Here is a 14,708-nt window from a genome sequence, read left to right on the forward strand (position 1 = left end):
TATATATATATATATATATATATATATATATATATATATATATATATATATATATATATATATATATATATATATATATATATATATATATATATATATATATATGTATATATATATATAAATATACATATATATATATATATATATATATATATATATATATATATATATATATATATATATATATATATATATATATATATATATATATATATGTATGTGTGTGTGTGTGTGTGTGTGTATATATATATATACATATATATATATATATATGTATATTTGTATGTATATTGATAATATACAGACCTTTTCCTTTGCTAATAGGCATTTCTGGAATAAAAAGTGTAGTATTAGATATATTAGATACATTCTAATACACAAGGTTATACACACACAAACACACACACACATACACACACACACACACACACACACACAGACACACACACACACATATACGCATGCATGTATGTATGATTGCATGTATATAGGTATGTGTGAATGCACGTGTATATATAAAGTACCGGTTGATTACACCCATTGACTGTGTACATATGACTGTTGTTCATATTCATTTGTGTCTCTACCTATATGTGTACGTATATGTCGGTGTGTTGTGTTTGTGTAAGTGCATGTGAGCGGGTAGATATGTATGTCTGTATGTGTCTGTGCGTGCGTGTTTATGTGTACGCGTGTATATGTTGATGAACAAGACAGAAAAAAATTACTCATTGCAAATTGTGACAGTAAATATTTATTCTGCAGCTGACATTACTCTATCTATCTATCTATCTATCTATCTATCTATCTATCTATCTATCTATCTATCTATCTATCTATCTATCACTCTATCTATCTATCTATCTATCTATCTATCTATCTATCTATCTATCACTCTATCTATCTATCTATCTATCTATCTATCTATCTATCTATCTATCTATCTATCTATCTGTCTGTCTGTCTGTCTATCTGTCTACCTGTCTGTCTACCTGCCTGCCTGCTTGTCTATCTCTCTATCTGACTGACTGTCTGTCTCTGTCTATCTGTCTTCTGTCTCTTTCTCTCTCTCTTTCTCTCTCTCTCTCTCTCTCACGCGCGCACGAGGTTATAGTAGAAACACTTCCTGAAGGTGCAACGCAGTGGAAATGAACCTAGAGCCCTGCGGTGGGGTAGCAATCTTCTTACCGCATAATAATGCCTAACTATGTACATGCATTCATACAACCACACATATGCATATATGCATATATACAGATTTAAATACGTACATATAAATATATACATAAATGCATCAATACATACTCCATATATACATACATACATACTACGTACATATATATATATATATATATATATACATATATGTGTGCGTGTGTGTGTGTGTGTGAATGCGTGTGTGTGCATATGCATATCTGTGTATGTGCGTGTGTATGCGTGTATGCGTTATATACATTTACAAATATGTACGACTTGATATTTTCCGCGAAACAACTTTGCCATTTGTAAATGAATATTTACCACGATTTGCAGGAAGATCTAGATGCATACAGGAATTATAGATGAAGATAAAAATTCGTGGGTTCGCAGTCCCCACGGGGTGAAACAGACTGGAGTCAAGAAAAGAAATATGGAGACATTGAAATTAGTTGAAGCAAATGCCGTGTAAATATGATTGTCTCAGTTACAGAATTGTTGTCAATTTTTTCCTTTCTACTTCGCTCTGCTTTTTTCGTTCAGTGCCACATTAATATCGTGTTTTCCCACATTATATTATATATAAACATACATATTGACACCCATCTTTTCAACTTGCATATACACACACACACATACACACACACGCACGCACGCACACACACACACACACACACACACACACACACACATACATATATATATATATATATATATATATATATATATATATATAGCTAGCTAGCTAGATAGATAGATGCATATAGACATGCACACACACACATCTATATCTATATATAATGAAGGCGCGTAGCTTAGTGGTTAGGGCATTCGGCTTATAATCTTAAGGTCGTGAGTTCAATTCCTGGCGACGCGGTGTCCTTCAGGAGGATACTTTATTTCACGTTGCTGCAGTCCACTTAGCTGTCAAAAATCAGCAGTACCTGTATTTCAAAGAGCCGGCCTTGTCACACTTTGTGTCACACTGAATCTCCTATGTGAACTACGTTTGGGGTACATTGTCATTGGAGTGCTCAGCCACTTGCACGTTAATTTCACGAGCAAGCTCTTCCGTTGATTGTATCAGCAGGGACCCTCATCGTCGTAACCGACGGAGTGCTCTTATAAATAGATAGACAGATAGCTAGCTAGCTAGCTGGATAGATAGATAGATAGATAGATAGATAGATAGATAGATAGATAGATAGATAAATAGATAGAAATATAGATAGATATATAGATAGATAGATAGATAGATAGATAGATAGATATACACATATGCTCATATATGTATGTATGTTATTTATATTCTTCTTGTATAAATCATAACTACTTAAATTTGCTGACAGCTTCAGAATTATTTTAATGGAAGATAGAAATCCTTAACTATTCCATTGCGTTAGATTTTATTTCTGAAGCATCCTAGTGGTATTTATATATTCTATACATTAAACGATATTTAGAAAATAAATTAATCGCGGTGTGTATTATTTACAACTGAGTACGTCATTTGAAGTCGTGAATTTACTTTTTGGCTGTATGATTTTCATGAATAATAAATTTTACTGACAACGATATTCAAATGTAGATCGCCATTAATTCTTGAGCGAAACTATTTGTCACGTTGTATTGTATATTCTTATGGAGTATTTGGAAAAGGAAAAACATGGGCTTTTATTAATTTAAATGTAAAAGAGTTTAAATGCAAGATGAGTGAAATAACCTTTTTCTTTTTACTTGGCATTTGAAGTAGTAAAGTGTTTGTTAATTTGAACTTTTAGTGAAGAATTATAACTTGTTTAGATTTCAGAAAGCTCCTACGTAAAATTAAATTCCATTAGTTTCAGACAATTACGTGATATGTCTTTGCAACATACGTGATGCCAGCTAAACATGATTATTCTTGGAAGACATTAAAGCCTAGAATATTGGTTTCACATTTTGGCACAATGATAGCAATTTTTATGTGAGTAATCAACTGGTACTTATTTTCTGGACCATAGGGGAGAAAAACAAAGATAATCCCGGCAGAATTTGATCTCGGAACAGTAAAGACAAACGAAATGCTGCTATATATTCCGCCCGGCATGCTAACGTTTCTGCCAGTTCAGAGACTTTATGGAGCCTAGAATATTACCTGGGAAAATACCGAAATCCCGTGTTCTCGAAGCAAGATATGGAGACGCTTTACTTACATTTTCTATTCCTGTTCGTCTAAGCCAGTGGTTCCAAACCTTTTCACAGAGGTTCCCAACTCTTTTATTAAAATGAGTTTTCCCACTGACCCCTTTTAATATGCTTATCCTTATGTATGTATGTATGTATGTATGTATGTATGTATTATGTATATATACATCACGCTTCCTCCTTGACTCTCTCGTTGCTCACACGTGACCAACAGCCATCCATCTTTCTTTCTTCCACTTCCTTCCTAAAGACAAGACGTGCTTTTATCTGTCACTTCTAACAGCTCGTTTTTTCCAGCGTTCACAGCTTCACATCCACTTGGTTTAACAGCCCTCACCGTTTGTTTTTACTGTTTTGTTCTCACTGTCCTGCTTTTGCTACTACTGTAACCCTCCGCAAAAATCCCAAAAAATCCCAAAATCCCAAACTCCATTTGACTGAAACTACCTGACTACAATTATCGAACAAATATGTGTGTATGTATGTTCTTGGGCATGCGAGTGTGTGTGGATCTGCCGAGATTTTTAAACGTGTGGGTATAATAGTAATATCTTTGTTGGAAATGGTCTGATCTCATGTCGTTACAGGTCTCTGAAGCACGGATTGTTTGCACAATGCATTAGTAAGCAATGTTCTTAGTTAAACAGTCGAGAGAATAGTTAAAGAACATTATAACAGCTGAAACAGTGCACCATTCAAAATGAATTACTGTTCTTTCACGATAAAAAGCAGTTTAAACGTAATAAAGTATAAATAAATGCAATAAAACATAAAATTTATGTCATTAGACTCGCTCGTGAGGAATGATTCCTCGGTGATTCTGGTCAATCAGGCAAAACGTCTATGATCGATTAAATTTTGGCAAAATGTTCAAGCACGTATGTATATTGCTATTGTGAAATGCTCAATAAAGATGATACAGTTCGAGACTAGGAGATGAGTGGTAATGAAAAATATTGAACTTACTGAATTCGCTGGATCTTCAACTTGGTGCCATGGGTTCATAATGAGACACGACCTAAGCGTGTAAGTAAAGACTGGGATTGGGGAAAAAAAAAAAAAAGATTGTGATTAAGTACAAAGTGAAAATCGCGGAACATTTGAGTTATGTGATCATTGAAGAGTAGGAAACATTTTAATAATCAAGGTTAATAATGCGGCGAACGAGCAGAATCAATAGACAGAATCATAAAATGCTTAACAACATTTCGTCCGTCTTTACGTTCTGAGTTCAAATTCATCGAGGTTGCATTTCCCTTTCATCATTTCGAGATCGATAAAATAAGTGCCTCATGAGTACTGAGGTCGATGTGATCGTCTTAGCCACTCTCCCGAAATTTCTGGCCTTGTGCAAAATTTGAAACCAATAATTACAGGTAATAAGTAATTTCGCTGAATTATCGCTAACATGCGATATGCTGCGAGACTAAAACCTTTGAGAATAAACCGCTAAATTGTAACTGTAAAAATCATGAATGCAACAGAGTTCATTGGGTTGTAAACCTAGTCATTTTATTGCATTTGTCTGCTGTTTTCATTCTAGAAAACTCCTCCTGTTACAAATTTGTTACAGAAAATGTATATCATATGAAATTGTGTCGTTCAGTGTAATATTGTAATCGGGGAAAATAAATAAATGCAAAATGGTAATCTGCTTATGGAATATAAAAAGTATGTTACGAATCACGTGCGTCTCAACACTTAAATAAATCAATATTACTACTGTGGGAGATCAAATCCAATTTTATAAATCAGAATTATTAAATAAAAAAAAGAAAGACAATTAACAATTGAGCAAGTATTCATTCCCGCATCTTCACAGAGACCAGCAGTGGACGTTTCCGTAGACAAGACTGTTAAAAATTTACTAACCACCAAAAGACGTAGCATTACACATGCATCTCATGGGGTGAAGTCATCATCAGACGTTATAGGAGTACCAGTACTAGCCAAAGCATTTAAAATGTTTAACCCATAAAGGGCTGGGATTTGCACATGGACTGCTGAGCACATTTTATGAAAATGAGACTACCATACTCTTTACTCTTTTACTTGTTTCAGTCGCTTGACTGTGGCCATGCTGGAGCACCGCCTTTAGACGAGCAAATCGACCCCAGGACTTATTCTTTGTAAGCCTGGTACTTATTCTATCGGTCTATTTTGCCGAACCGCTAAGTTACGGGGAGGTAAGCACACCAGCATCGGTTGTCAAGCGATGTTAGGGGGACAAACACAGACACACATATATATATATATATACATACATATATACGACGGGCTTCTTTCAGTTTCCGTCTACCACATCCACTCAAAATGCTTCGGTCGTCCCAAGGCTATAGTAGAAGACGCTTGCCCAAGATGCCACGCAGTGGGACTGAACCCGGAACCATGTGGTTGGTAAGCAGGCTACTTACCACATAGCCACTTCTACGCATATGCAAACATAAGAAACAAAAAATAGTTAAAATATCTTCTTAGTATATAATGATGGCAAGTTTTACATCATCTGAAAAGTCATTAGTTCAACTATAAGTCCTCTGCATTCTGGAGGGTATCGGAGTGTTTGAGTGACGTTAAACCCTAACAAACGCCCATAAATTAAATGCATCTATTTGGGTCACGATCGTGGCCCGTCGCACTTGATATGTTAATCAGGAATATGTTTGGTAATACGAAACCCGCACATCTCTATAAAAGGATTGATAACCAGCGGAATTAAAAGAGGTTTATGGTAGAGTAGGTAAGAGAGAAAATCAATAATTCTTTGAACTATTGGCGCAAGGACTAAAATGTTGTTATGGAAGGAATAAGCCAATTACATCAAGCTTAGTACTTGACTGGAGCTTATTTCTTCAATCTTGAAATGGTGAAAGGCATAGTCGACCTCAGCCAAATTTGAACTCAAAATGTAATGAGGCAGAAGATAAGCTACTAACCATTTTTACCGATGTACTAACGATTCTGTTGGCTCACTTAAAGAATTTGAACCAACTGTGACATTCTGGAGAAACATACCTCACATTAAATTCTGGAAAGTTTTCTTCTTCTTCTTCTTCTTCTTCTTCTTCTTCTTCTTCTTCTTCTTCTTCTTCTTCTTCTTCTTCTTCTTTCTCTCTCTCTCTCTCTCTCTCTCTCTCCCTCTCTCTCTCGCTATCTCTTTCTTTCTCGTGTGCACCCGTTTTCTCCTTCTTTGTATAACTGGCTCAGGAGCACCATTTACCGCCTCAGAATTTTGTGGACGACATCTGACTAAGGAGGTCGCCTGGACTTGACAATATCTCTATAATGTCTGCATGGACCGTTGATAGCAAGCACGCCCGAATGTGATATACTAAACTGTTTTGCACTTAATCAGATATTTTCCCGAACAAATCTTTGATAATATGTTCATAAAAGCTTAGAAAAAATAAATATCCAGCAAAACGACTGTTTCTATGCATAAACATTGAGAGAAAATAACAGATACATCACGTCTATTTATGCGAAAAACATACATTCAATAAAACATATACTTACATGACGATAGCAAATGTAAACGTGGATATAGATACGTTTTCCAAAATATGATTAATTATAGGATGCGTCTTATTACATGTCGTATATTACGAGCCTTGAAACACAGTAAATAGATTAGTAACCAGCGAAGATAATTGATGCAAGCCAGTCTAGATATGTTATTGAAACAAATATACGTAGGCGCTACAAAACAACTCTTGGTAATATATTTATCCGTTGATAGAAAAGATTAGGATGTGACCTCGGAAGAAAGCACTGAAATATTGAAATATTGAACGGCTCAATCATTTATCTTACCAGCAAAACAGACAACAGGAAACAATTTGTTTATATTTGCTTGAGGCTTTAGAATATATGCTAAAATGAAGGTTACTTTAATACAATTGAATTTATCAACATATGCTGCTCAACGAAATAACAATTTAAACACACGTATACATACATTTACATGTACATAAATATACGTATGTGTATATACACACATACATATATTAGATTAAAGCAATACTTGTGACGTTGTAGCTCCTCTCTCCAATTCTAAGTACTTCGTCACACAACAGATATCTCTTTTTCTCTTTTACTTGTTTCACTAATTTGACTGCGGCCATGCTGGAGTACCACATTTAGTCGAGCAAATCAACTCCAAGACTTATCCATAGTATTCTATCGGTCTCTTTCACTGAACCGCTAGTTACGGGGACGTACTTATTCTATTGGTTCTTTCTTCTGAACCGCTAAGTTACGGGGACGTAAACACACCACCATCGGTTGTCAAGCGATGCTGAGGTGACAAACACAGACACACAAACATATACACACACATGCATATATATATATATATATATATATATATATATATATATATATATATATATATATATATATATATACGACGGGCTTCTTTCACTTTCCGTCTACCAAATCCACTCACAAGGCTTTGGTCGGCCCAAGGCTATAGTAGAAGACACTAGCCCAAGGTGCCACGCAGTAGGAATGAACCCGGAACCATGTGATTGGTAAGCAAGCTATTTACCACACAGCCACTCCTGCGCCTTGATATAAACAATTTTAAAGCAAAACGCAATCAAATTTTCCTACTTTTCCATCCCAAATCTTGCCATAATTACGAGAAATCCAACATCTTTACGACAGACACTAAGCGTATCGACCTTTTAAACACTACAGCTGTTCCAATGCTTTCTCATGACTCGTAAATTCAAGCGCTTAACTACAAACACTATTTACTAATGCATTATACTAGCAAAACATACTTTAATGAAGCGTATGAGATGAGATCGTTTCCAAAAAATATATTACACTCATATTCACACATTTAAAATATCCCAAAACACAGTCGCGCGCGCACACGCACATATACGCACGCACACACATGCGCACGCACACATACAACACCGTACATACACAATTTTTTTTTCGATTATGGCAGGTAGTTCATTATAGTTTCAATCGTATATCTGTTGAATGTACTATGAAACGCTTCGGTGAGTAAAGATTGTGGGGTTGATATATATGTATATATGCTACAATTAATTAATTGAAACCGACTGACTTTCCTTCTGTTCCACATGTTTTTAAAGAGAAACACGTTCACACATAAACAGAGAGAGAAAGGGAGAGAGAGTGAGAGAGAGAGGTGGGGACGGAAAGAGGCAGACACCATTAAAATGCATTAAATGACCCCCAACTGCTACGAACACATCCCCTTTTCACATACGCATAAAGAAAACAAACACATTCAAATAGAGAAAGCGAAAATCGTGTTTGTAGTCATCATGAACGTTTAAAATATCCTGATGTTTCTCACTTTCTCCCTCTTTCTATATCTTTCTCTCTCTCCATCCCTCTCTTTTGTTCCTCTGTTTTTGTATTCACTGCGCCAAAATTCTTCACTGTCAGTTCTACTTCGTCAAAGTTCTACAGAAATTCATTGCGAAAAAAAAAAAAATCTTTCTTTTCCACGTTTCATTCACTTGCCATCACATACAAGATTCACACCTACACTACTGAGTGAAATTTCTGTCCAATGATTACAAAAAAAGAGAGGAAAATAATGAAATTCCGTTTTAGTGATTTCTAGCAGCAACAAACCCGACCAAGGTTGCCTTTAACAGCTTTTACATTGATGCAGACATTCAGTAAGTGTGGTAAGAAGCTTGCTTACCAACAACACAGTTCGAGGTTCAGTTCCACTGCGTGGTACCTTGGGCAGGTATCTTCTACAATAATCTCAAGCCGACCCAAAACTTGTAAGTGGACATGTTAGGCTGAAACTGAAAGAAGCCGGGAGTATCTACCTATCTATCTATCTACCTAACTGTCTGTCTGTATATATATATATATATATATATATATATATATATATATATATATATATATATATATATATATATATATATATATATATATATATATAAACAATATATGAGTATATGCATATATATGTACATGTATGTATATACGTTCATCCACATGTACATATAGATACATAACTGGGTGCATGACGTGGGAAAAGAACAAGGACAAAAATGGTAAACAAGGTGCAACAAACAAGCAGGCCACATAGAAACATCCCCTTCATCAGCTGCCACCATTAAAACTCCGGCGTTTCGAAGAATTAAGGCAGTACGCATCGTTAAAATGGTTCTTCCCACGAACACAAATTAAATTGTTTTCGTGGAGGGTAGTGGCGGACGGAAAACAAGACAGGAAAACGAAACGGTGAAATAAACAAACAAAAAGGCTGTACAGCCAGACGTGAAGTGTGTATGTCTCGAACGCTGTGAAGCACGTACAGGAGGGGCAAAGAAGTACGTGCGAGCTTGGTGATTCCAAGAACGAAAAGAAATAGCAGCCGCACACACGTGACCAAGGCTGTGTGAAGAGAAAGAGTAGCAGAGGGAAAAGGAGGGGAGGAAGTAGAATAAAAGTGAGCAACGAGAGGTAGAGAGAGAGAGAGAGAGAGAGAGAGAGAGAGATAGTAGTAGTAACGGTGAGAGGCGAAGGACGAGTAACAAGAGATAGGGAGAGAGAGAGAGAGAGAAGTAGTGACAGGTAGAGGCGAAGAACAGTAGAGGGAAGAATGAGAGGGGGAGATAGAAATAGAGAGAGTCGCGTTAGAAAAATAGTTAAAACTTACTGTATAAAGGTAACGCGTGCGTTCTGTCGTGATAAAAACAATATATATATATATATATATATATATATATATATATATATATATATATATATATATATCAGGGTGAGCAAAAAGTATGCAACGTTTTGAAACATGAAATTCATCACAATATATTTCAACAATGCGGAAATTTTATTCATCAAAGTACCATTACAATCAACACATTTTTGCCAATGAGTTACACGCTTGTTTATTCCGGTAACGTAAAAATCTGGAGTTCTGGAGCTGATGAAGTCTTTGAACATACTTTTTGAACTCTTTCTCTCGCAGGGAACAATCAAGGGGCTTGGAAAAGTGACAGTCAATTGGAGAAAGGTCCGGGGAATAAGCTGGGTGGGGAAGAACTTCGTAGCCAAGATCCCTTATCTTCTGGAGCGTCATTAGTGAAAGGTGTGGTCGAGCATCGTCCTGAAGAATGATTAATCCTCTTCTGTTGACCAGCATGGGACAGAGGAGTAGCAGCTTTTCGTTCATTTTGGCAATTTCATGGCAATATGCTTCTGCAGTAATGGTTTTCCCGGGTTTTAAAACGTTATGGTGGGTGAGTCCAGCAGTACACCACGAAACGGTCACCATAACCTTCTTTTTGAAGAGCTCGGGTTTAGGGAAAGTTTTCAGTGCTTCATTTTGGTCCAATTTCTGCGGAGAATGTTTTTACTATTATTGCATAGATTCCACTCTCCATCGCAACTTACAATACGGTCGAGAAATGGATCAATCTGGTTACAGAGAAGAAACGACGACCAAATTTCATATCTGCCCTTTCTCTGATTTTCATTCAAATCGTGTGGTATTCATTTGTCTAGCGTTTTTGATTTTCCGGTCGCATACAAATGGTTGCAGGCAGTTTTCTGGCTCACTTGAAATACTTTTGCCAGCTCTTGAGTAGTTTTACGTGGATCTTTCTCAATGACGGTCTTTAATTGACCGTTATCGATGATACATGGGCGTCCACTACGCTCATAATCTTCAAGGCTCAGGTCTCTACCTTGAAATCGCTTAAACCATTTTTCGAGCTGACCACTCGCTGGCCATTTCCTCACCAAACCTTTCGTTGATATCGCGCGCAGTTTCAGCTGATTTACGTACGTTTTTGAAGTTGAATAGCAAAATTGTTGGGATATCGTGCTTTGCCAGTTCCATTTCATTTGATTGTAACAAGTTTCATTTACCCATAAAGGGCAAAACAAAGAGGAACAAATACATGTAAGACAGTACAAAATAAACAAGACTGTACAAACAAAAGACACAAAAGTTGGGAAAAACGAATGAAAAAGGATAAGAGAAAATTCATGGAAGGGTAGAATGACGCCACTCGAACCCCACACCGAGCGACGTCATTGCGTCAATGTAACACGTATATGTTCTGTTTCTCTTTTAGAAAAATGTTTTTCACAATAACATTATGGAAATTCAAAAATTTACTATCTAAAATTCACTAGTTCTGCCAGTTGATCGTATTCAATGACTGAGGGCAGTGAATCACTCACCACCTCCAGCCCCAACGGATTCACATCCGACCCAGATGTTTCCCTCAATTTTAGGTAATTTTCTTTATCCATTAGTACACATCTCATATCAACGGGGGAATCCCCCTTCAGACAATTTCACCTTAATTGTTGATTTCAGTTTTTGTTATAGTTTTTATAGTTCATCCTGAGTGGCAGCCATTATGGCTGCCATCAACCACTCTTATTTCTGGCGGGGTCCTTCCGATCTTTATTCTTGCATTCCTTCTTCCCATGTAGGTCACAGAAGTATTAAGTCTGCTGACCATAGCACTGTTGTGCCTCCTCGGTGGCGAGCCACACCCCAATCATGCCGAATTTTCTTCCCCTGTTGATAAAAGTTGCCGCCTCCATTTCTGATAGCAGGCAACTTTCAATGTCCTTCTCAGTCGCTATTTCGATTTTCTTCGACGTAGTCGCTTGCGTTCTATATACTATCGTTCTTCTCTTTTCCTTTTTTGTGGGAAGCTTTCTGTCGGAGGTACCACCTCCAGCGCTATTCCTTCTTTCTTGATGAACTGTTGGCATGCATCCAGTGTATTCTCGTTTATCTGCAGCATCCTCACCTCCAACAAGGCACCAACATTCTTACCGATTCCTACGACAGCCGCATAGTTTGGTTTGGTGTCTACCTCCATAATGAGATGTAGACCAATTTTTGCTCCTGAATGGGGAATAGAAAAACAGGCCCGCAAGCGAAACAGCACCAATAATCAGCAACAGTAACATTATTCAATGGAATACACTGATAAGCATAAAACCCTGAAACAAAATCACGACTAACTCAATCAGAGGTGATTGGAACAACGATGAAAATGTTAAATCATTGATGCATTTGGGCAAGTCTGTATAATCAGACAATTTTTTGTTTAAATGTTTAAAAAAAATTTCAAAACTCTGTTAAATCCAGTACAAATTCTCCAGGGTCCAGAACATTGCTTACTTTTTACTCAACCCGATATATATATATACATACATATATATATATATATATATATATATATATATATATATATATATATATATATATATATATATATATATATATTTATTTAAATGCTTATAGTTTGTGCATCTTTGTATGTGTCCCCACACTACACCGCTTGACAACCATAATTAGTTTGTTTACGTCCCCGTAACCTAGCGGTTCAGCCTAAAGGACCCATAAAATATGCGGGGATCTATTCGTTCAATTAAATATTCTTCAAGGTGCTACCCCATGAAGGCTGCGGTCTAATGGCTGAAGTGAGTAAAAAGTACAAAAGATAATTCATTTCAGAAGCCTCGTTTGCCCAGATAAACTTTTGGTGGGGCCTCTTTCCTTGTTTGACAAAATAAAAAGGATTAATCCTTCCAATAAGTAAAACTACATTATATTACCTGTCGAATAGGATAACTCTGCCTGTTGGATGCTGGCGTCAGATCTATACTTTTGAAAGCAAAAATGAACTTTGGATTATATAATATTCGAAAAAAACGCGTCATGTTCAGGCTGGAGAATGTTTCGTCAAAGGGCTTTTGAGATAAACTGGTTTAGACCATATATTAAGAAAAATGACATTATATTTCTGGCTAGCATGAGTTTATTTTTCAGTTCATAAAATTTGCCAATTAATCTAACAAATTACACAACACTCACAACTGTTCGCGTATTCAATCATGACGATTAAACAAGTTTATGATCAAAGGAACATTATACATAGTTTATCAATTTAAATTTATTTTCCTCAATCTAGAACGAATGAATTTAGATTTTAATCCCAAATGAATCGAATAGAAAAATATGAGTATTATAAAACCGAATATTTTTATGACTTTCTATTTATCTAAGATTTGTCTCTGATCAGGGAAGGGTCGAATAGTTACGTTAGATGAGATTACGTAATCAAATATTCAAGTGATAATTCTATGAAAAAAAAATAACCCCCTCAAAAAAAAAAATCAGAAAGAAAATATAAACAATTCAACAATGGTTTTAAATTCGTATCCTTAATTTTTATAATTAAATTTGTGCCGCAATTTAATCACTGTTTATTCAAATATCTTCCTTTGAAGAATTTAGTACATAACGCGCATCAATACAGTGCTAATATATACATACATATATATATATATATATATATATATATATATATATATATATGTGTGTGTGTGTGTGTGTGTGTGTGTGTGTGTGTGTGTGTGTGTGTATACACGTATATGTTTATATATATGTATATATATATATATATGTATATATATATATATATACATATATATATATATATATATATATATATATATATATATATATATATATATATATATATATATATATATATATACACATATATATATACACACACACATATACATATGTAAATATCTGTGTAAGTATGTAAGCATATATATAAATCCATGCTCACATATATATAATATATATGTGTATGTGTACATAAGGTGAGCGTATCCTTCAATGGTGGTGTATTTCGTATGAGCATTTCGTATATGGACCTATGTCGTTGATTATTAAGTATATAAAAAAATAATTAATTTAGATATATTACTTGTGGATACACATTGTTCGCATTATAGCATCGACCTATTCATCACTCATCAGAAATCACTGAAGAACATAGTAAATCGGAAATGCACATATATATATATATATCAACTCGTTTATACACTACGCTCTCGGCGTATCGCGATTCACTTAGCGTATCACCCGTCGCGGTTCACCTATCGCGGTTTATTATTTAAGCTTACGTCGATTCCTCTGTGGTGTTGTTTTGAATTTATAATAAAATAAATATATACAAATTACAAAGATAAAAAAAAATGATAAAAATATACAGTTTAATATTACTTCTATTTCGTGGATTTTCACCTATTGGAAAGTAACGCCTGCGATAGTCGGGTTTGGGAAGTAACGCCTGCGATAGTCGGGTTTGGGAAGCAACGCCCGCGATAGTCGAGGGATTACTATGTATAAATACATATGGACATGTGTACAAAATGTTTCATCGCTCTATGTATTTTCCACACATGCGCACCCAAATGCATTCTCACACATACACACACTCATGCATATATATATAAACATGTATCTATATACACACATATAC

Source organism: Octopus bimaculoides, chromosome 7 (assembly GCF_046866305.1).
Source record: "Octopus bimaculoides isolate indiv1 chromosome 7, ASM4686630v1, whole genome shotgun sequence".
In the NCBI taxonomy this organism is placed as follows: Eukaryota; Metazoa; Mollusca; class Cephalopoda; order Octopoda; family Octopodidae; genus Octopus; species Octopus bimaculoides.